This window comes from Apium graveolens, chromosome 5 (genome assembly GCF_009905375.1).
Source record: "Apium graveolens cultivar Ventura chromosome 5, ASM990537v1, whole genome shotgun sequence".
Lineage (NCBI taxonomy): Eukaryota > Viridiplantae > Streptophyta > Magnoliopsida > Apiales > Apiaceae > Apium > Apium graveolens.
This window is the reverse complement of record NC_133651.1, coordinates 95,436,548-95,460,306: the sequence shown is the minus strand read 5'-3', so window position 1 is coordinate 95,460,306 and position 23,759 is coordinate 95,436,548. Positions and strand designations below refer to the sequence as shown.

At 37.4% G+C, this 23,759-nt stretch overlaps 1 long non-coding RNA gene, 1 other non-coding gene and 1 pseudogene across 2 annotated transcripts; all 3 read right to left on the bottom strand.

Moving 5' to 3' along the window:
* Positions 1 to 895: 895 nt before the first annotated feature.
* On the bottom strand, positions 896 to 1,564 carry LOC141659283 (uncharacterized). The gene is made up of 3 exons (XR_012549704.1): positions 1,466 to 1,564; positions 1,229 to 1,318; positions 896 to 1,142 (listed from the first exon to the last, which is right to left on the bottom strand). It is a non-coding gene; the product is annotated as an uncharacterized LOC141659283 (long non-coding RNA).
* A 13,952-nt stretch (positions 1,565 to 15,516) lies between these two features.
* On the bottom strand, positions 15,517 to 16,389 carry LOC141660270 (plasma membrane ATPase 2-like; annotated as a pseudogene).
* Positions 16,390 to 21,761: 5,372 nt separating this feature from the next.
* LOC141662862 (small nucleolar RNA R71) lies at positions 21,762 to 21,868 on the bottom strand. Its single transcript, XR_012550960.1, has one exon. It is a non-coding gene; the product is annotated as a small nucleolar RNA R71 (small nucleolar RNA).
* Positions 21,869 to 23,759: the final 1,891 nt, after the last annotated feature.

Sequence of the window (23,759 nt, the reverse complement as noted above, 5' to 3'; positions counted from 1 at the left end):
TCTTTGTTTAAAACCGATTTCTATATCTTGATATTAAATTTCTCATGCATATCTAATCTTCATATATCATCAGAATATGATATTTTTATCAATTTAAATATATATGAGCTAAGAAAAATCTTTCAATTTAACCAATAAACTGATGTTACTAGTACCAGTAACAACAGTTTTCATCAAAAACCGATGTTAACAATACCTTTGACTTCGGTTCTTAATTGGTAACCGATGTCTATTTGTAACAAACTGATGTCTATAATACTTTTTGTTGTAGTATTTAACATCAGTTTTTACTGATGTTAATGGTCCACTAGAACTGATGTATTAAGCTTTGACAGACATCATTTTCCATTGTAATGATGTTTGTACCTGTTTTATTAATGCATATTTTAAAACTATAGATTCCAAAAACCAATGAAGTACCAAAACCAATTGCTGCATAATACCAGTCATCTATAAATCTAACAATCAATATTCAAACATCAGGTACAACAGATTCGTCTAATCCAAATATCAAGTACTACACATATCCATTCATATATTCTACTACTGTCTATACAAAGAATTTGACTTGGTACCGACAATAGCATGTAAAATATCATTTGAGGAACGCCCTCATTCTTCTGCATCTTCCCACTCCTTAGTAAAGCTCATGTAGCCTCGTCCCGTATGATGACAATAATCATATGTACGGGTCCCAAACACTTGAATGCCAAAATCAAACTTAAACTGTCAGGTTTCTGGGTTAATAATACCATTAAATAATTAAGAATATCATACATCACATACCTCATGCAGTAGCCAAAGATTTTATATATATATGCAAAACTCAAAGCTTCCTCCAACATAATTGCTAGATAAAAGACAAAATACAAACTCACTTGTATGTACGAGTTGATCTACATTTACACTCTCTAACTCTATGTTACATAGGCTGGTGTGGTACGTCCTTCGAGAGTAAACACCAAGATAATTGCTGATATCACTCTTCTGAGTAATCAATCATCGGTACCAAAGTAACGATCTCCAAACTCCCCCATACCCAGTATTACACGAAACTCTTCATTTAATGCTACATCAATCTCTGAAGTAACTATTTTAAGCGTTGGGAACCTCTTGCTGACACAATGTATTCCTTCAGGAGCCTATACGAATCAATGACAAATGAATCAGTGACAAGGGAACTCTAAGGCATAACTGTAAATGCAAACAATTTACTTATAACACTTACAGATATAAGATTAAGAAATATAATATGGGATTCCGGTACTCCCTTCTGTATGAGTAATTCAATCGCCTGGTGCAGTAGTGAATCCCTTCCCTGCTGGTGTAACATAATATTGGAGTTTCATATATGTTTAAAAGAAGGGAATGCTGAAATATGTAATCAACTCCTTCATAGCATGACTAACAAAACAGAAGTCTTAAACATAATACTCTTTTATTTTAAAGATTCCTCAGCGCTCACCTTCGAACAATCGAGACTCCACACAATTTCTTGCAGAAATCAACTCCAGCATATACCGATCCTGAAATTATATTACAGAAAACTGAAATATAAATGAAGCAAATAACTTATGAATACAACAGATAAATTGTATCATTTTCAGATCCTAAAAACTGTAGGTAAATGCCTTTTAAAATGTATGCAAGTCAGTAGCGGATATATCTATCCAATATCGGATTAATATGGTGAAAGAAATACCAACTATCTGATGACACAGACAATATTTATATTACACAAGTAGAAATCTCTATATGAAAAGAAAATATCTTGGCACCCTAAAAAAGTGAAAAACTAAATACTTCAAAGTTCAAAGTTCACATCATCTCTCGTGAAATGCCCTGATACTTTATTATAAACAAGTGATGTCCCAAAAGTCTTAGTTTTGACATTTAAAATGACTCCAAATTGCCTTCCCAACAAAATATGTTACGACCGGCATTTTATGTAATATTATTTGTGGATTGGGTATAATATTAAAGTCAAATGAAAATATATTCAATGATTGTACGCTAGTGTGAGTGAAAATTTCTGCATTATAAATTTGCTTTGTGTAGCATATGATTTTTCAAAGCAAAAGTTTATTTAATTTCTTTATTTTTGATTTATAAGGAATATTCTAAGCTTTGGAAAATTTTTCTTTTAAAAGGTATTTTGTTCACAAATTTTGAAAATGATTTTATAAAGTCTCTAAAAATCCAAGTTATTTTATGATATAAATTTTATAATTTTTGAACTTGTATTTTATTTTATAAAAATAAATCATTGTAAATTGTAGTTGTCATATTTATCAAATTACATAAGAGACCATGCATGCAAATCACCCTTCTATTCTCTCAAAGGGCAAACAAGACTTTTCCAACCCCACTAACTCATTTGATTATTACCAAATTACTACCTTAGCCTTGCATGCAAAATGGCCTAACTTTAACCAAGGGACATTTTTGTAAGTTCTCACTTCCACTCATCATTTCTAAACCAAATAGCATAAAACAAAGAAATCAAAGTGGGAGAAGTCATTCTCATTCCACACTCCAACACACCACAAATTTCTCTCCTTTTCCCCCTCCCACCTTGCTCTCGGCCGAAGGCCAAAATCCCCCACCCCCTTCCATTTTTTCAATTCATTCTTCATCTTCCCAAGTGTAAATCTTTTACCTACATTCATCTTATATACTTTCCAAGTGTTTTGTGACTTGGAAGTTGAAGTTCCATGGATGCATGTGTAGTTCTTATGTGATCTCCAAAGAGAAACTCTTGATTCTTGTGAATTCAAGAGCTCTCTACGAGATATATTATGCATATGTTCTAACTAAGTGTTTTATGGAGATATCATGCTTTAAAATCCTTTGCATGCTACTGAAATTTCATTATATATTTATGTTTATCCATGCATGTTAGTTTTAAGACATTAAAATGATGATCAACCATGTTTTGCATGCTACTCTTTTCGAAATCATGTAGTTATGTTTAAAAATCTATAAATTCGAAATATGTGTGCTTAAAATAGATTGTTTTCATGATAAATTTCTTATTAATACTTAAAAGAAGTTATATTTCATGATTATTAAGGATGAGTATTAGGTGCAAGACGATTTTGCAAGCATTTAAAACTTTATGCCTAGCCGAAATCTTGTTATGTGCTTTCCATGAGTTGCATGTTATATATTTGGTTGCATGTTGTTGTTTTTGGGCATGGATGATCTCACCCAAGTTTATTTTGAGAATAAGGGAGTTAGTTCAGTAGATTACCATGTATAAGTCTTGGTTTAAGTATTGAGTTGTTGTTAGTCGAGTTTGTCAAGTCAAAACCTTGGAAAATGAGAGTTATAGTTTCTGCAGAAAAATCAGTATAGCACCCTGAGGTTTAGAGTGAGTTTTGACCATGTCATTGGTGTGCACTTTGAGGCCCAAGCTACCAGAAGTTAGTATTGGGAGTATATAAAAGGTTTTAGGAGTTGGTTGGAGGTTTGCATGTCATTTGGTTAGGTGCACAAGTAGAATCACAAAATCTGTCCAGCAGGGGACAGTTTTGTTGCAACTTAGAAATAGGGAGATTTGACCATGTCATGGGTAGACCCTCATTAGGCCCAATTGGGCCTTAGTTAGAGGGAGTGTCAGAGAAGTTTTTACAATCATAGTTCATAGGATATGAGCTAGAACCATGTGTCACAAGTTAACTCAAGTCAGGGCATTTTCTGCCCAGAAAAAACAGAGGAACCTTGGACTTTTAGCTTAGGCCCAAGAAGGCCCAAGCCAGGTCCTTGAGCCACATCAAGACTGTGAGATGCCCTTAGGTCAGGAGAGTCTTGTGTAAAAGTTTTGAAGGAAAATCTGTAGTTTAAGAGTGTCTAATGTACTCAAGAAACCATAGTTGTCATTCTGAAATTTGCACCAGTGAGCACTATCACTTATCAAATAGTTTTAGAACACTTAGAAGTGAGTATTAGGTCGACCACCATAGTTGTAAGATAGTATATGGTCAGTAGAGTAAAAGGCACAAGTGAGGGTCAATAGGTTTTGGATAATTTAGGAAAGGCACATCGAGTTAGGAAGCCAAAATTAGAAGACCTTGTCTAGTTTAGCGACCAAGTGACTTAAGTGGTGAGTCGAGATCATCCAAGCCTAGTGTTGCATTATGGTATATATGGTATTATTTGGTCTTAATATATGATATATGAATATGTGGCTATGTGTGTGCAATTATAATTTAAAGGAGAATATAAATTAAGTGCATATAGGCCTAAGTGCCATCCGTGTTTAATTTCGGGTTGTAAATAGGTTGAGATGGTAAGAATATATTATAATGAGGATTATTATTTATGTAGGTTCTCGAGACGAGGGAAAACTTGCCATAAAAGTCGAGTGAAGCTCTAGTTGCTCCTACCAGTCAGACCAGACCAGCCTATCTCAAGGCAAGTGATTCAACTTGACCTTCGTATTTACTATAAATAGTTCATATATATATATATATATATATATCGATGCAATTATCCTGAGTCATTTTGATATGTTTAAATCAAGCGTATCTCTCGCTTATCTTCGAATTATATAGAAATGCCATGAACCCTCAAGTATGTATTGCAAGTAGTTCAAAAGTCTTTTCATGATAGTTAAATCCCATGATAAAATAAAGAGTTGTTATATTACTTGATTGATCCTCTTGATTAGCATGTTGTTGATTCCTAAGTATTGATATCTCATCCAGATACTTGAACCCCTATAGAACCTTACCTTGAACTCTGATAGTCAGAAACTTACCAACATGATTCCTCATTGATTGATACCCTCTTTCTTATCCTAAAGCTTGTCAATTCTGATATATCCTGAGCTAAAAATCATTTCTTCATACCTTAACACCCTTAGTATTCATGAAGCTTACATTCTTGATGATTCAGCAGTTGAACCTTGACGAGAAACCATTGCTTTAAGCCCAGTTTGGCATTACCCCTTCATATTATCCATAAGACTCACCATATTTTCCTGTCCAAGTTCTGACATATGAAAACCTTTTGGTTACCCTAATAGAGTAAAGTTTTGTGAATCATGGCCCTGAGATTTAGTACCATATTTCCCATGTTTCGAGTTGATCTATAATCCTTTGATAAAAAAATGTTTACTGCAAAAAGAGATTTTGTCATAATTCGACATCAGTTTTTGAAATAAATAAAATGAGGGTTTTTCAGTCCCAAAGGGGGATAAATGTTTTCTTTGAATGGTGGATCTGGACTGAGACGCGAGTCCTTTCCACACTTATATTAGGCTTAAAAGTTGCCTAGGGATTCCCATTAATGTTTTAGAACCCAGCGAGGTTCGGGATTACTTTGCGGCTGATCACCGGCTGTAATCCGTAGTGTCATAAAATGATTTTGATTAAGACAAGATTTTAAAATTGTTTTGATGCAAGCAAAATGATGCCATCTCACATAGTTTTTATCTCTCGTTACCTTTGGTTATGTCTTTCCATTATCATTCTTGAAATTATATCTCAATTTATGTTTTGTGTCGTACTGTTATCACTTATTGAGCATTTGGCTCACTCCTTGCTTTACCCTGATATTATAGCTAGCAGCTATGGTTAGATTGAAGCAGTCTGCCCGTAAGACCTGTGATTCTGATGCTTATGTTCGAGCTCAGGTAGAATAAGTAATAATAGTTTGTGTGAGGACTCGGTACTTTTAATCAGATGTAATAGTTGGTAGTGTTGGGCTGTTCCAAACCCTAAACTGTAAGATCTTGGATTTTGGTTGTGTATTCTTCATTAAAATGATGTAATAGCTATATTTATTTTGCTGTTTAAGTTGGGGGTGTGACAGGTTTTGGTATCAGAGCTACGGTTTAGAGTCCCTGGACAACCCAAATAGGTTGTAGGATTTGTGTGTAGGTTATAGATATTATGCGAGAGAGTAGGTTAAGTAAATTATTATTAATACTCCTCTTATTGGTTGTCAGCAAAGGGCGCATTCCTCGTCATCCTCTGGGTCGGACGACACTATTGCTTTCTCCGTGTATGCTGAGTTGAGGCGCGAGTTCGACATGCTTCAGGGCAAGTACGACCGACTGATAGACCGATTGAAGAACGTGTATCCGGACAGCCGAAACTACGAAGGGAAGCCCAAGGAGCAGATGACTGCGAGACTTGAAACCTTGGTTCAGTACGTCAACACTAAGCTTGAGGAGATGTCAGCGCACCGGGACCGTACCAGCCAGTATGTCATTCAGATGGTGGCGGATGAGCTCCAGAACATTGTGAAGACGCTTCGAGAGGAAAAGACTACCAAGCCCCGTTCAGATGGAGTGGAGCCTTAGTTCTTTCCATTTACCTTTCATGTTGTTGTACTATCAGACTCTATGGAATCCCCAGTTGTTTCTATTTTTCCTTTAAATAAGCATGTTATTCCTAGAATCAGACTATGTCCCAATCCTATGTACTGTGACCTTTAAAATTTCAATAATTATGTGCTATTGTTCCATTTACTCTCAACTGTTATTTTATGTTTTTATCATCATATATGCTTAATTTGGAAACTTGACCATATATGAAAATGACAATGCCATGCGATACCCTCGAATCATTTTATCATTCATATTTGTTTTGACACACCTCTTATTTCAGGATCATGCCTCCCAAAAAGAAGAACCCAACAACCACCTTCACCACAGACCCAAATATTCTTCGACTACTGGAAACCTTGCAACAACAAACCAATGCTATAGCTCAACAACAACTAACTCTTCAACAACGAATTGAAAACCAAGATAACCGTGAGCCACACCAACCACCTGAACCACCAGTACCACCTAGACTAATTGTCACTTTCAAGGCTTTTCAGAATGTGAATCCACCTATATTTCATGATACCACTGATCCAGTGATAGCTAACACATGGATCAAGGAGATGGAAAGGGCTTTTGAGTTGGTACAGTTAGGAGACGATCAGAAGACGCCGTATGCTACTTACTTCTTGAAGGGAGAAGTCATCTATTGGTGGGAATTAGTAAAGACTATGAAAGTCACTCAGCAGGTTTCTTGGGAGAGATTTAAAAAGTTATTTCTGGACAAGTATTACCCTAAGTACATGCAGAATCAGATGGAGCTAAAATTTCTTGAGTTGAAGCAAGGGAACATGACTGTATTGGAGTATGAGAAGAAGTTCACTGAGTTGTCAAGGTTTGTGATAAAGTATACCAGCACTGAGGAGGAAAAAGCAAAGAAATTTCAGCAAGGATTGAAGCCTTGGATCAGAGATAGGGTGGCTATGTTTGAGCTTGAAACTTATGCGGGAGTAGTACAGAAAGCTGCTCTGATTGAGAATAATGGGATGCAGTCAAGGAAAGATAGGGATAACAAGAAGAGGAAGGTTCCATTTTATGGAGAAAAGTCTGAAGCTGGAAGTTCGCAAGATCGGAATATAAAGAGGATTGGTTTCCAGAAGGGCGGAAATTTTCAAAAGAAGGGAAATTTGGGCAAAAGGCAAGAATCAAAAGGGAACAACCAGGCAAGTCAAGGGCAAATTGGAGAAAACAGGTTCCAGAGACCGGAATGCAAGCACTGTGGAAGAAGGCACCCCGGAGTATGCAATAAGCTGAGCATGACCTATTATAGGTGCAATTAGAAGGGACATTTGGCAAATGAGTGCAAGATGCCGAAGCCAGGAGTTACGTGCTACAAGTGTGGGAAGACTGGACACATGGCTAGGGAGTGTAAGGCAACAGGACCAGTCAAAGCTCTGATGAACGTGGCAAGTACAAGTGCAAGCGTGCCAACTGCGGTATTGGCATTACCTCCACCACCCGCTCCAACCCCGCAAGCAATAGCAAGGACATTTGATCTAAAGATGAAAGATGCTGTTCAGAATTCTGAGGTGATAGCAGGTACACTTTTACTCAATAATGTCAAAGCTAAAGTATTGATTGATTCGGATGCAACAAGATCTTTCATATCAGAATCTTTTGTTGATAAGCTTCAATGTGAGAAAATGATTATGAGTGAGGTAGTAAATGTTGTAATTGCAAACCAAGAGAAGATTCCTGTGAATCAATTTTTTCCAAAGTGTGAGATCGATATTTCGGGATATAAGTTTTCAGCCGACTTGATACTCTTCAAGTTGGGAGAGTTTGACATAATTTTAGGAATGGATTGGTTAGGAGAGAATAGCGCTCAGATAAATTGTAAGACCAAGAGAGTGTATTTAAAGACGAAGAGTGGAGAGAAGGTAGTATTTAAGGGGCAGAGGCAAGAGCAACTATTTCTTATAATCGTTCAGGCTAAGAAGTTGCTTAGAAAAGGTTGTGAGTCGTTCCTAGCATATGTAGTGGATTCAGAGAGAGGCAGCCTCAGCATGGAAGATATTCCTGTAGTTAGTGAGTTCCCCGATGTGTTTCCCGACGAACTACCAGGCTTACCACCAGATCGACAAATTGAGTTTGAGATCAACCTTGCTCCAGGGACGGAACCAGTTTCAAAGGCCCCATATAGGATGGCACCATCAGAAATGAAAGAGTTGGCGAGCCAGCTACAAGAATTATTGGATAAAGGAGTGATACGACCAAGTACGTCGCCATGGGGAGCACCTGTTCTGTTTGTAAAGAAGAAAGATGGGAGTATGCGTCTATGCATAGATTACCGGGAGTTGAATAAGGTGACGATCAAGAACCGCTACCCACTACCAAGGATAGATGACCTTTTTGATCAGTTGAAGGGAGCAAAATGCTTTTCGAAGATTGATTTGAGAACGGGATACCATCAATTAAAGATCAAAGAAGAAGATATTCCTAAGACCGCATTCAGGACCAGATATGGGCATTATGAATTCCTAGTAATGCCATTTGGATTGACCAACGCTCCTGCCGCATTTATGGATCTGATGAATCGAGTATTTAAGAAGTATTTGGACAAATTTGTCGTGGTATTCATTGATGACATCCTTATTTATTCTAAGTCGGAAGAAGAACATAAGCAGCACCTCTGGATAGCCTTGGAGATACTCCGACAAGAGAAGTTGTATGCCAAGTTCACCAAATGTGAGTTTTGGTTAAAGGAAGTTCAATTTTTGGGGCATGTTATTGGAAATGAGGGAGTTAAAGTGGATCCGGCAAAGATTGAGGCAGTTATGAGTTGGGAGAGGCCAAAGACTCCTACGGAAGTGCGAAGTTTTCTAGGATTGGCCGGATACTATAGAAGATTTGTCAAGGATTTCTCGAAGATCGCCACGCCATTGACCAAGTTAACCAGAAAGAATCAAAAGTTTGAATGGAGTGGAGAATGTGAAGATAGCTTTCAAGAATTAAAGCAGAAGTTGGTAACAGCTCCGGTGTTAGTACTACCAGATGATCAAGGGAATTTTGTAATATTCAGCGACGCTTCACATAAGGGTTTGGGTTGTGTGTTGATGCAACACAGTAAAGTGATCGCATATGCGTCAAGACAGTTGAAGCCGCATGAGTTAAAGTACCCGACGCATGACTTGGAACTAGCCGCCATAGTGTTCGCACTTAAGATTTGGAGACATTACCTCTATGGAGAGAAGTGTGAAATCTACACGGATCACAAGAGTTTAAAGTACATTTTTACTCAGAAAGAGCTCAATATGAGGCAGAGGAGATGGCTGGAATTGATCAAGGACTATGACTGCTCGATAAATTACCATCCTGGAAAGGCGAACGTAGTGGCCGATGCTCTGAGTAGGAAGGAGAGATTGAATATGATGATAACATCAAAAGAGTTAACTGAAGAAGTCGAAAAATTGGAATAGGAACTTTGTGCTTATGGAAAAGTCGAGGAAGTTTGTCGTGCAATGACCTTTCAGCCAATACTAGTGGAAAAGATAAAGAAGTGTCAAGAGGAAGTAATGGAAAAAGAGAAGAATCAGTTATCTGGAGAGGAGATTAATACTCAAAGGGATGAGCAAGGGATACTAAGGTTTTCATCCAGAATATGGATTCCCCATGTACCTGAATTAAAGAATGAGATCCTCCATGAAGCCCACAATTCAAAATTTTCAATCCACTCGGAAAGCACCAAGATGTATCGAAACATAAAGAAGAACTTTTGGTGGCCAAATATGAAGCGAGACGTGGTAGAATGGGTTACAAAGTGCTATACTTGTCAGAAAGTAAAGGCTAAACATCAACGACCAAGCGGATTAATTCAGCCCCTGAAGATTCCAGAATGGAAATGGGAAAATATCGCTATGGACTTTATAGTAGGACTACCGCGAACGAAATCCGGACATGACGCAATATGGGTTATAGTTGATCGTCTCACGAAGTCGGCGCATTTCCTTCCAATAAACGAGAAGTCGTCATTGGACAAGTTGGTTCATTTGTATGTGCGCGAAATCGTACTAAGGCATGGAGTACCCGTATCAATATTTCAGACAGAGATCCCCAATTTAACTCGAGATTCTGGAAGCAATTTCAGGAATGTCTTGGCACAAAGTTGAATATGAGCACGGCGTACCACCCGCAGACTGATGACCAGAGTGAAAGGACAATTCAAACGATTGAAGACATGTTGCGCAGTTGTGCAATCGATTTTGCAGGAAGTTGGGACGATCACTTATCGTTGATTGAATTCTCTTACAACAACAGCTATCATTCCAGTATCGGCATGCCACCATACGAAGCTTTGTACGGGTGAAAGTGTAGATCACCAACAAGTTGGGATGAAGTAGGAGAAGGAAGAATTCTCGACTCGGAATTGGTACAACAGTTGCATGACTCGGTCAAGTTAATTCAGAAAAGGTTGCTTGCTGCTCAAGATAGACAGAGGAAGTATGCGGATCCAGCGCGTAAGGACGTTCAATTCCAAATTGGTGAAGCTGTGTTGCTGAAGGTGTCACCTAGAAAAGGGTTGATAAGATTTGGCAAGAAAGGGAAGTTAGCACCTAGATACATAGGTCCTTTTGAGATTTTGAGTCAAGTGGGAAAGGTGGCCTACGAGTTGGCCTTACCACCTCAGTATCAGCATGTGCATAATGTGTTCCATGTGTCGTTACTTAAGAAGTACAATCCTGACGCTAGCCATGTGATAGAATATAAACCTGTAGAAATTCAGGCAGACCTGTCATTTGTGGAGCAACCGGTTAAAATACTCGACTGGCAAGTAAAGAGTCTTAGAAATAAGTCAGTAAAGTTAGTAAAAGTACTTTGGAGGAATCCTAAGGTCGAAGAGTCGACTTGGGAGTTAGAGCCTGATATGCGTTCCCGGCATCCTCATCTTTTCTCTTAGATTCTGGGGACAGAATCCCTTAAGGGGGAGAGGATGTTACGACCGGCATTTTATGTAATATTATTTGTGGATTGGGTATAATATTAAAGTCAAATAAAAATATATTCAATGATTGTACGCTAGTGTGAGTGAAAATTTCTACATTATAAATTTGCTGTGTGTAGTATATGATTTTTCAAAGCAAAAGTTTATTTAATTTCTTTATTTTTTATTTATAAGGAATATTCTAAGCTTTGGAAAAATTTTCTTTTAAAAGGTATTTTGTTCACAAATTTTGAAAATGATTTTATAAAGTCTCTAAAAATCCAAGTTATTTTATGATATAAATTTTATAATTTTTGAACTTGTATTTTATTTTATAAAAATAAATCATTGTAAATTTTAGTTGTCATATTTATCAAATTACATAAGAGACCATGCATGCAAATCACCCTTCTATTCTCTCAAAGGGCAAACAAGACTTTTCCAACCCCACTAACTCATTTGATTATTACCAAATTACTACCTTAGCATTGCATGCAAAATGGCCTAACTTTAACCAAGGGACATTTTTGTAAGTTCTCACTTCCACTCATCATTTCTAAACCAAATAGCATAAAACAAAGAAATCAAAGTGGGAGAAGTCATTCTCATTCCACACTCCAACACACCACAAATTTCTCTCCTTTTCCCCCTCCCACCTTGCTCTCGGCCGAAGGCCAAAATCCCCCACCCCCTTCCATTTTTTCAATTCATTCTTCATCTTCCCAAGTGTAAATCTTTTACCTACATTCATCTTATATACTTTCCAAGTGTTTTGTGACTTGAAAGTTGAAGTTCCATGGATGCATGTGTAGTTCTTATGTGATCTCCAAAGAGAAACTCTTGATTCTTGTGAATTCAAGAGCTCTCTATGAGATATATTATGTATATGTGCTAACTAAGTGTTTTATGGAGATATCATGCTTTAAAATCCTTTGCATGCTACTTAAATTTCATTATATATTTATGTTTAGCCATGCATGTTAGTTTTAAGACATTAAAATGATGATCAACTATGTTTTGCATGCTACTCTTTTCGAAATCATGTAGTTATGTTTAAAAATCTATAAATTCGAAATATGTGTGCTTAAAATAAATTGTTTTCATGATAAATTTCTTATTAATACTTAAAAGAAGTTATATTTCATGATTATTAAGGATGAGTATTAGGTGCAAGACGATTTTGCAAGCATTTAAAACTTTATGCCTAGCCGAAATCTTGTTATGTGCTTTCCATGAGTTGCATGTTATATATTTGGTTGCATGTTGTTGTTTTTGGGCATGGATGATCTCACCCAAGTTTATTTTGAGAATAAGGGAGTTAGTTCAGTAGATTACCATGTATAAGTCTTGGTTTAAGTATTGAGTTGTTGTTAGTTGAGTTTGTCAAGTCAAAACCTTGGAAAATGAGAGTTATAGTTTCTGCAGAAAAATCAGTATAGCACCCTGAGGTTTAGAGTGAGTTTTGACCATGTCATTGGTGTGCACTTTGAGGCCCAAGCTACCAGAAGTTAGTATTGGGAGTATATAAAAGGTTTTAGGAGTTGGTTGGAGGTTTGCATGTCATTTGGTTAGGTGCACAAGTAGAATCACAAAATCTGTCCGGCAGGGGACAGTTTTGTTGTAACTTAGAAATAGGGAGATTTGACCATGTCATGGGTAGGCCCTCATTAGGCCCAATTGGGCCTTAGTTAGAGGGAGTGTCAGAGAAGTATTTCCAATCATAGTTCATAGGATATGAGCTAGAACCATGTGTCACAAGTTAATTCAAGTCAGGGCATTTTCTGCCCAGAAAAAACAGGGGAATCTTGGACTTTTAGCTTAGGCCCAAGAAGGCCCAAGCCAGGCCCTTGAGCCACATCAATATTGTGAGATGCCCTTAGGTCAGGACAGTCTTGTGTAAAAGTTTTGAAGGAAAATCTGTAGTTTAAGAGTGTCTAATGTACTCAAGAAACCATAGTTGTCATTCTGAAATTTGCACCAGTGAGCACTATCACTTATCACATAGTTTTAGAACACTTAGAAGTGAGTATTAGGTCGACCACCATAGTTGTAAGATAGTATAAGGTCAGTAGAGCAAAAGGCACAAGTGAGGGTCAATAGGTTTTGGATAATATAGGAAAGGCACATCGAGTTAGGAAGCCAAAATTAGAAGACCTTGTCTAGTTTAGCGACCAAGTGACTTAAGTGGTGAGTCGAGATCATCCAAGCCTAGTGTTGCATTATGGTATATATGGTGTTATTTGGTGTTAATATATGATATGTGAATATGTGGCTATGTGTGTGCAATTATAATTTAAAGGAGAATATAAATTAAGTGCATATAGGCCTAAGTGTCATCCGTGTTTAATTTCGGGTTGTAAATAGGTTGAGATGGTAAGAATATATTATAATGAGGATTATTATTTATGTAGGATCTCGAGACGAGGGAAAACTTGCCATAAAAGTCGAGTGAAGCTCTAGTTGCTCCTACCAGTCAGACCAGACCAGCCTATCTCAAGGCAAGTGATTCAACTTGACCTTCGTATTTACTATAAACAGTTCATATATATATCGATGCAATTATCCTGAGTCATTTTGATATGTTTAAATCAAGCGTATCTCTCGCTTATCTTCGAATTATATAGAAATGCCATGAACCCTCAAGTATGTATTGCAAGTAGTTGAAAAGTCTTTTCATGATAGTTAAATGCCATGATAAAATAAAGAGTTGTTATATTACTTGATTGATCCTCTTGATTAGCATGCTGTTGATTCCTAAGTATTGATATCTCATCCTGATACTTGAACCCCTATAGAACCTTACCTTGAACTCTGATAGTCAGAAACTTACCAACATGATTCCTCATTGATTGATACCCTCTTTCTTATCCTAAAGCTTGTCAATTCTGATATATCCTGAGCTAAAAATCATTTCTTCATACCTTAACACCCTTAGTATTCATGAAGCTTACATTCTTGATGATTCAGCACTTGAACCTTGACGAGAATCCATTGCTTTAAGCCCAGTTTGGCATTACCCCTTCATATTATCCATAAGACTCACCATATTTTCCTGTCCAAGTTCTGACATATGAAAACCTTTTGGTTACCCTAATAGAGTAAAGTTTTGTGAATCATGGCCCTGAGATTTAGTACCATATTTCCCATGTTTCGAGTTGATCTATAATCCTTTGATAAAAAAATGTTTACTGCAAAAAGAGATTTTGTCATAATTCGGCATCAGTTTTTGAAATAAATAAAATGAGGGCTTTTCAGTCCCAAAGGGGGATAAATGTTTTCTTTGAATGGTGGATCTGGACTGAGACGCGAGTCCTTTCCACACTTATATTAGGCTTAAAAGTTGCCTAGGGATTCCCATTAATGTTTTAGAACCCAGCGAGGTTCGGGATTACTTCGCGGCTGATCACCGGCTGTAATCCGTAGCGTCATAAAATGATTTTGATTAAGACAAGATTTTAAAATTGTTTTGATGCAAGCAAAATGATGCCATCTCACATAGTTTTTATCTCTCGTTACCTTTGGTTATGTCTTTCCATTATCATTCTTGAAATTATATCTCAATTTATGTTTTGTGTCGTACTGTTATCACTTGTTGAGCATTTGGCTCGCTCCTTGCTTTACCCTGATATTACAGCTAGCAGCTATGGTTAGATTGAAGCAGACTGCCCGTAAGACCTGTGATTCTGATGCTTATGTTCGAGCTCAGGTAGAATAAGTAATAATAGTTTGTGTGAGGACTCGGTACTTTTAATCAGATGTAATAGTTGGTAGTGTTGGGCTGTTCCAAACCCTAAACTATAAGATCTTGGATTTTGGTTGTGTATTCTTCATTAAAATGATGTAATAGCTATATTTATTTTGCTGTTTAAGTTGGGGGTGTGACAAAATAACCTCGCCACAAATGATTCTTGAATTAGAACAAGTCCAATATGATACAAATAATTAAAGAAATTATAACATAAATTTATGGTTTTTAGATATATCGATTTTATATCACTCTTCTGAGTAATCAATCATCGGTACCAAAGTAACGATCTCCAAACTCCCCCATACCCGGTATTACACGAAACTCTTCATTTAATGCTACATCAATCTCTGAAGTAACTATTTTAAGCGCTGGGAACCTCTTGCTAACACAATGTATTCCTTCAGGAGCCTATACGAATCAATGACAAATGAATCAGTGACAAGGGAACTCTAAGGCATAACTGTAAATGCAAATAATAAAAGAATGAAGTTTGTTATTTTGTAATAACTACTAATGGAGAATATCACGGACACCAAGTTCCAGAGCTCTTCTAATTGTTTCAGCACTATCATGACGCGGTGGATCAAAGAGAGGAAGAAGTGCAATGAACTCCCAAGGCCCGCCAGAACTGTCTTTGTTGCGCTCAGGCACTTCCTGTAGAAAGAAACCGAAAAAAAAAAATTAAGTACACTAACATAAACATTTGCATCAAAAGTACTTAAGCTATTGTCTATGAGATCTTTATCAGTTACCTGACGAGCAACCCCCAGTGATCGAAGTCCATGTTCTGCAAAATTGTCAATTACTGAATGTACCTTCTTTTCAATTTTGGATTTTGTTGTGTGCCAGGTCAAGAATCTACATAACACCAGACCAAACAAACTTATCAAATGCATTCTCTGAAATTTCTCCGATACCTTTAGACTACAAGAACTAGTTTTACCTGCTCTGGTGCACATTTACTAACTTTATACATTGTACCAGCTTTGTCAATGTATGTCAGTGTTGTTCTTTTGTCAGTTGGATTAAATGGCAGAAAATGGATCTCAGTTATTCCAGCTCGTGCCTTCAGTAAAACATGAATTCAAGTATAATTTAGCTGCTTCGCATCACAAGAGGAACATCTCTATTATCTAAAAACATCTAAAAATACCTGTTTAGGGTCTGCCAACATTGTAACGATAGCAGCATCAATTGCATCTTGATTCTCTAACCTCGTTGCTCTTGCAGCCATTAGTACTACGTCGTCCTTGTCCACTCCCTTAACAAACACCTGCAATGACAAAGAAGATATCAATAACAGGAAAGGGATAAGTAAGTACATACTACAAGTAGTGAAGCCTTCTAATACAAACTCAAACATATATGTGTTCTCACTATCATTGTATATGGATACTAAAAATCAACCAGTCGCCATTTTGTATATGTAAGAAAATCAGAAGCATCGTTATGCTCCAACAGGAAAGAACTCGATTAATTGGAAATAGAATATGAATGTTCGGATCAACTATATAAATTAAACTAATTTCGTGATTCCTCAGTATTTTATAAAGGGTGACAGAATAATATAAATACTTATAAATCAAAAATCAAAAATCAAAACAAAAACATATACCCACATATACATCAGAATTGATACCCACATACATAATTCAAGCAATTACTCAACTAAAAGCATAAAAGATTAACATGCTCAATTCAAACATTTAACCAATCATTTAAAAAATAGGGTTTTAAAATGAAACCTCTAAGTGAAAAATTAGGGTTAATCTTACCCAATTTATGCTCGACCTCAAAGCTTTAATCTCACATCTTTAACCTTTAAACTCAGACTTGACCTTACCCAATTCAAACTCTGTCCAAAAGAGAGAGGTGAGAGAGCACAGAGAGCGAGCACAGAGAGCACACACAGCACATAAAAATAGTCGGGAGAGATGACTGAGAGCCAGAGGTGATATTTAGGGTTCTTCATAGAGGGGTGAGTTTCAGTGAGTGAGAAAGAGAAACGAGAGGAAGGTGAAATGAGAGCTGATTGAGGAATAAAATGGGAGATGAGAGACTGATGAACTGAGAGATGAGAGAGTGATGAAATGATGAATACGTTTTTTGTTTTTGTTTGTTTTTGTTTTCAGTTTTTTATTTTAATTTTTATTTTTTTTAATAAAAAAGAGGGGGAAGATGTGGGTGAAAAAAGGGGGGAAATTTTACTAAGTCAAAAAATAAGGGGGGAAACACTTGGAGGGAATGAATAATTTGGTTAAGGGGGGAACGGGGAAGGTGCGTTGATTAATTTTTTTAAAACAGACATATAACATCGGTTGGACTAAAAAACTGATGTTTATAACAACAAAAGACATCGGTTGCCAAAAACCGATGTAGAAAACACCTTTTACATCGGTCAAAAAAGCAACTGATGTCTAAGAGGTGATGTCTATTCTACTTTTTCTAGTAGTGACAGTTACATGACTCGGTCAAGTTAATTCAGAAAAGGTTGCTTGCTGCTCAAGATAGACAGAGGAAGTATGCGGATCCAGCGCGTAAGGACGTTCAATTCCAAATTGGCGAAGCTGTGTTACTGAAGGTGTCACCTAGAAAAGGGTTGATGAGATTTGGCAAGAAAGGGAAGTTAGCACCTAGATACATAGGTCCTTTTGAGATTTTGAGTCAAGTGGGAAAGGTGGCCTATGAGTTGGCCTTACCACCTCAGTATCAGCATGTGCATAATGTATTCCATGTGTCGTTACTTAAGAAGTACAATCTTGACGCTAGCCATGTGATAAAATATGAACCTGTAGAAATTCAGGCAGACCTGTCATTTATGGAGCAACCGGTTAAAATACTCGACTGGCAAGTAAATAGTCTTAGAAATAAGTCAGTAAAGTTAGTAAAAGTACTTTGGAGGAACCCTAAGGTCGAAGAGTCGACTTGGGAGTTAGAGTCTGATATGCGTTCCTGGCATCCTCATCTTTTCTCTTAGATTCTGGGGACAGAATCCCTTAAGGGGGAGAGGATGTTACGACCGGCATTTTATGTAATATTATTTGTGGATTGGGTATAATATTAAAGTCAAATAAATATATATTCAATGATTGTACGCTAGTGTGAGTGAAAATTTCTACATTATAAATTTGCTTTGTGTAGTATATGATTTTTCAAAGCAAGAGTTTATTTAATTTCTTTATTTTTTATTTATAAGGAATATTCTAAGCTTTGGAAAAATTTTCTTTTACAAGGTATTTTGTTCACAAATTTTGAAAATGATTTTATAAAGTCTCTAAAAATCCAAGTTATTTTATGGTATAAATTTTATAATTTTTGAACTTGTATTTTATTTTATAAAAATAAATCTTTATAAATTTTATTTGTTATAATTAGCAAATTACATGGCTACCCTTGCATGCAAATACTCTTCCAATTCAACTAAGGGGCAAGGAAGACATTTCCAACCCCACTCACTTTCATTCTACTAACCAAATTACCACTTTACCCTTGCATGCAAATCTACCTAACTATATTGGAAGGTTACTCTTGTAAAATCTCAAATCCACTCACTTTTGGCCAAATAAAAACCAAACTAACATGATTATTACTCCACATTCACCCCACCATTTCCACACTCCTCCTTTCCTCCCCCTCCTCTCGGCTCTCCCCTCTCCTCTCGGCTTTTTGGCCGAAGCCATACCCCCTCCCTTTTCTTCATTCTTCATTCAAGCTCCCACTTTGTAATCAAGTAAATGTTACTTCCTATATCTTGATCATACATAATTCAAAGAGTGATGAGTGAAAAGTTTAACTTTAAAGGTTGTATGTAAAGGTTTTAGTGAAACTCAAAATACAACCTTCATTCTTGTGAGTTTAGGGTTGTTTTTGAGAGGACTACAAGGAATGGAGAAGTGCCAAATCTTGAGAGGGAAACTCTTGATGATTAAATGGCCATTCCCATCCATTTCATTCGGCCATGACCATATGGGAGCCGAATGAATGGTCCTTAAGACTATTCTTGTTGCTTAAATCAATTTTTGCATGTTTATGTGATAATGACTTGAATTTTGTGGTGAAAATTTGATAAAACTCTTTGCATGCTAAGTGATCATCTAGGTATATCTTATGCTAGGCTTGCATGTCAATTTTATGATAGAACATATGTAGAAAATGTGTTGTTTTGGTTTGAAAAACCCGAAGGCATGCATGCATGTGGATTTCTCTTAGAATGTTGTAAGATTTTGATCATTTGGAAAGATTTTATTAGTGAGCCTTAATTTCAGTAGGAATAATGTGTTAATATTGATTTATGCTTCTTGTTGCATGGTAATAATTCGTGGTTATCTTTTATAAAAATATATATCTTGTTGTTTCAAAAGCATGAAGATTTGTGATTTGTGAAGTGTAGTCTCTTTTGTTTTGCCATAATTGTACCTTAGGTAAGGATGATCTGACCAAGGTTATTTTGAGAATACGGGAGTTAGTTCAGTAGAATACCATGTATAAGTCTTGGTTTAAGTATTGAGTTGTTGTTAGTTGAGTTTGTCAAGTCAAAACCTTGGAAAATGAGAGTTATAGTTTCTGCAGAAAAATCAGTATAGCACCCTGAGGTTTAGAGTGAGTTTTGACCATGTCATTGGTGTGCACTGATAAGTGGCATTTTATACCACTTAGAACGTCTTAAAATGGCTTAAATTGGTGTCTTGAAATCAAGTATTTTGTGTATTTGATGCGTTTTTCTAGTGTTTATGCATTTCAGGGTATTAGTTGCATTTCGGAGGAGGAATCATCAAGAATAAGCCTTGGCATGTGTTCACCATTGCGAGAGGAAAAGAACGGGCAGATTATGGCGAAGAAACGGAGCAAACCTGGAATTTTTCCAGTAGGGTCCTGCGCGCCCGCGCAGCAATGCTGAGCGGCCGCGCAGCAGCCTTGCGCGCCCGCACAGAAATGCTGAGCGGCCGCGCAGGGTCCGGGAAAAAGCTGAATTATTTTAGACTTCTACTTCTGTTTGGCTTCCAACTTCTATGTAATCTGAGTTTTATGGGACTATTATATAAGTAGATTTGAGACATTTTCATAGAGAATATGAAAGAGATTATGTTTTAGATTGTGTTTTGCGCAAGAAGCGAAGGAGATAAGGAAGAAGACCGATTTAGCATACCGCAACGAAGAGGAAGCATATATTCTTGTGATTCTTGTTTCGTTGTAACGTTGGATGCTAGTTTTCTTGCTTTGACTTATTTACTCTTGTGACGTACTCTGTTTTAATATAATTAGTTTAGTTATTATTTTCTTGTGTCGTTTATCATGATTTCATATGAACCCATGATGGCGATAAGTTCTATTATGGGCTAATCGTGATCATGGGGTTGCAACGGATTTATTATGAAATTCTTTAGTTAATTGTTTAATACTTTAGTGTGTGATGATTGCATGATATCTAGTATTGGTTGTGCGTATTCGTCTTATGTGCATCTCGAACATATAAGATAGGGTGTTAATCTCTTGTGAAGCGACGGTGGATCTTAAGATTTAGAACTTGCCATGCTAGCATAGGTTCATGTACGTTGTGCATGATTAGTGGGTAACTCTAACAGTTTTATTTGCCTTATGTAATCAAAAGGAATAACTTATGCTTAAATCATTGTGTTGTCAATTTCTGTAGACATATAGGAACTCAACATAATTGATGACTATTCAACTTCTATCTTAATTGTGGATGCTTGGTAGAATGGTATTAGTACAATGAAAGTTGGCTTTTATCAGTTTCGTGTTATTCGATTAATATCATCACTGTCACATGCTAAAGGTAATAACAATGGCTATAGAAGGACGTAATAATGAAGTTGTGATCTCATGAGTGTTTTATTATTGATAAATTGAAGTGTTAGTTAAGTGGTTAACTAAGTAGTTAATTATAGTTAATATTTAATCAACAATTTTAAGTGTTATCTTAACATTGAGAAGTAATCATACATTGGTGTGTGAGTTTAATTAGACAATAACTTAGTCTGAGTCTCTGAGGGAACGAACTAGAAAGTATTCTATATTACTTGCGAACGCGTATACTTGCGTGAATATTAGTGCATGATTTCGCCCTAACAAGTTTTTGGCGCCGCTGCCGGGGACTCGGCGTATTTGTTTAGTTTATGTACTTACCATCATTGGTCATTAGGACTCAGTGATTAGGACGTAGTAGTTAATTACTCTTTTCGGTTGTGTTTCAGGTACTTTAGCAAGCGTTTATGCAAACTCGTTCTCGTGCTCGCAAGAGGACCTTAGATACAGCTGAGGAGAAAGACGAAGTTCTTGATACTCCGGAGAAGTTAGATTTTGAGGATTCGGATTCAGGAACTGAGCAGAAAGAACCAGTAAACATGGGAGATCGTATTGTTCAAGCTGATCCAGCTCTTATAGATTTTTCTCGGCCTAAAATTGATGACATTCAGTCAAGCATCCTTCATCCGGCTATTCAAGCTAACACCTTTGAAATCAAGCCGGGCACTATTCAGATGGTGCAGAATTCTGTTTCTTTTGGAGGAGCGGCAACTGAAGACCCCAACATGTACATAAGGAATTTTGTCGAGATCTGCAGCACTTTTAAGTATAATGGCGTGACTGATGAGGCTATCAAGTTGAGGCTTTTCCCATTCTCACTGAGGGATAAGGCTAAAGACTGGTTATATTCTGAACCAGCTGGGTCCATCACTATGTGGCAAGATCTTGCGCAAAAGTTTCTGGTGAAGTTTTATCCAATGGCAAAGACTGCTGCTATGAGGAGTGCTCTTACTCAGTTTGCGCGGCAACCTACAGAATCTATGTGCGAGGCTTGGGAACGCTACAAGGAAATGTTGAGAAAATGTCCACATCATGGAATGCCGGATTGGATGGTAATCACTGGTTTTTATAATGGTTTGGGGGCCCAATCTCGGCCCATGCTCGATGCAGCAGCTGGAGGCGCCTTATGGGCTAAAAGCTATATTGAGGCGTATAATCTTATCGAGACGATGGCTGCAAATGAGCATCAAAACCCAACTCAGAGGATGACGTTAGGCAAGGTAGCAAGTATTCTGGAAGTTGATGCAGGCACCGCTATTGCAGCCCAGCTCCAAGCGCTATCAATGAAGGTTGATTCTTTGGCTACGTATGGAGTTAATCAAATAGCTATGGTTTGTGAGCTTTGTGCAGGTTCTCATGCTACGGATCAGTGTTCTCTTGTCAATGAATCTGTTCAGTATGTGAATAATTATCAGCGATAACAGCAGCCTGTGCCAGCAACCTATCATCCTAACAACAGAAATCATCCAAATTTCAGCTGGAGGAATTATCAGAATGCTATTCAGCCACCATATCAGCAAGGAGTGAGTAAACAGTTTAACCCACCTGGATTCCAGCAACCACAGCAGTATGCTACAAGGCAATCATATCCTCAACAGGGAAGTGAAGCTGCACCTACTAGTGCTGATTTTGAGGAACTTAAGCTGTTGTGCAAGAGTCAGGCGGTTTCTATCAAGACCTTGGAAAATCAAATCGGTCAATTAGTCAATGCAGTGCTCAATCGTCAACCTGGCACTCTTCCCAGTGACACGGAAGTACCAGGCAGGAAGGAAGCTAAAGAGCAAGTCAAGGCTATTACCTTAAGGTCTGGAAAAGTAGCTGATGCTGAAAAGGCAAAAGAAGTCGAAGCTGAAGTTAGAGATGAAAAATCTAAGCAAAAGGAGAAAGTGGCGGAACCAAGGAAGACTACTGTTGAACACACTCTGCCTGAGGCTAATACAGGGGAGAAACAGCTCTATCCTCCACCACCTTTTCCTAAGAGATTGCAGCAACAAAAGCTGGATAGACAGTTCGGGAAGTTTCTGGAGGTGTTCAAGAAACTTCACATCAATATACCTTTCGCTGAGGCTCTGGAACAAATGCCTAGTTATGCGAAGTTTATGAAGACTATTCTTTCAAGGAAGGTGAAACTGGATGACCTTGAAACCGTTGCTCTCACGGAAGAATGCATCGCTGTTCTGCAGCAAAAGTTACCACCAAAACTGAAAGATCCAGGAAGCTTCACCATTCCTTGTACCATTGGCAATCTAACTTTTGACAAGTGCCTTTGTGATTTGGGAGCAAGCATTAATCTGATGCCCTTGTCGATCTTTAAAAAGCTGGATCTGCCTGATCCAAAACCCACATACATGTCGCTACAATTGGCGGACCGTTCCATTACTTACCCAAGGGGCATAGTTGAGGATGTGCTCGTCAAGGTGGATAAGCTCTTCTTTCCTACAGATTTTGTTATTCTGGATTTTGAGGAAGATAAGAAGATTCCCATAATCTTGGGGAGGCCTTTCTTGGCTACTGGCCGTACCTTGATAGATGTGCAAAAAGGGGAACTTACTATGCGGGTCCAAGATCAGGATGTGACCTTCAACGTATTTAAGGCAATGAAATTCCCTACAGAAGATGAGGAGTGTTTAAAAGTGGATGTGATTGATTCCGCAGTTACTTCGGAACTTGATCACATGCTAATGTCTGATGCATTGGAAAAGGCCTTAGTGGGGGATTTTGACAGCGATGATGAAGATAGCAACGAGCAATTACAATATCTGAACGCTTCTCCATGGAAGCGAAAGCTCGACATACCATTTGAATCTCTTGGTACTTCTGACCTTAAGAATGCTGAAGGGAAGCTCAAACCATCAATAGAGGAAGCACCTACCTTGGAGCTCAAACCATTACCTGAACACTTGAGGTATGCTTTTTAGGTGATTCATCTA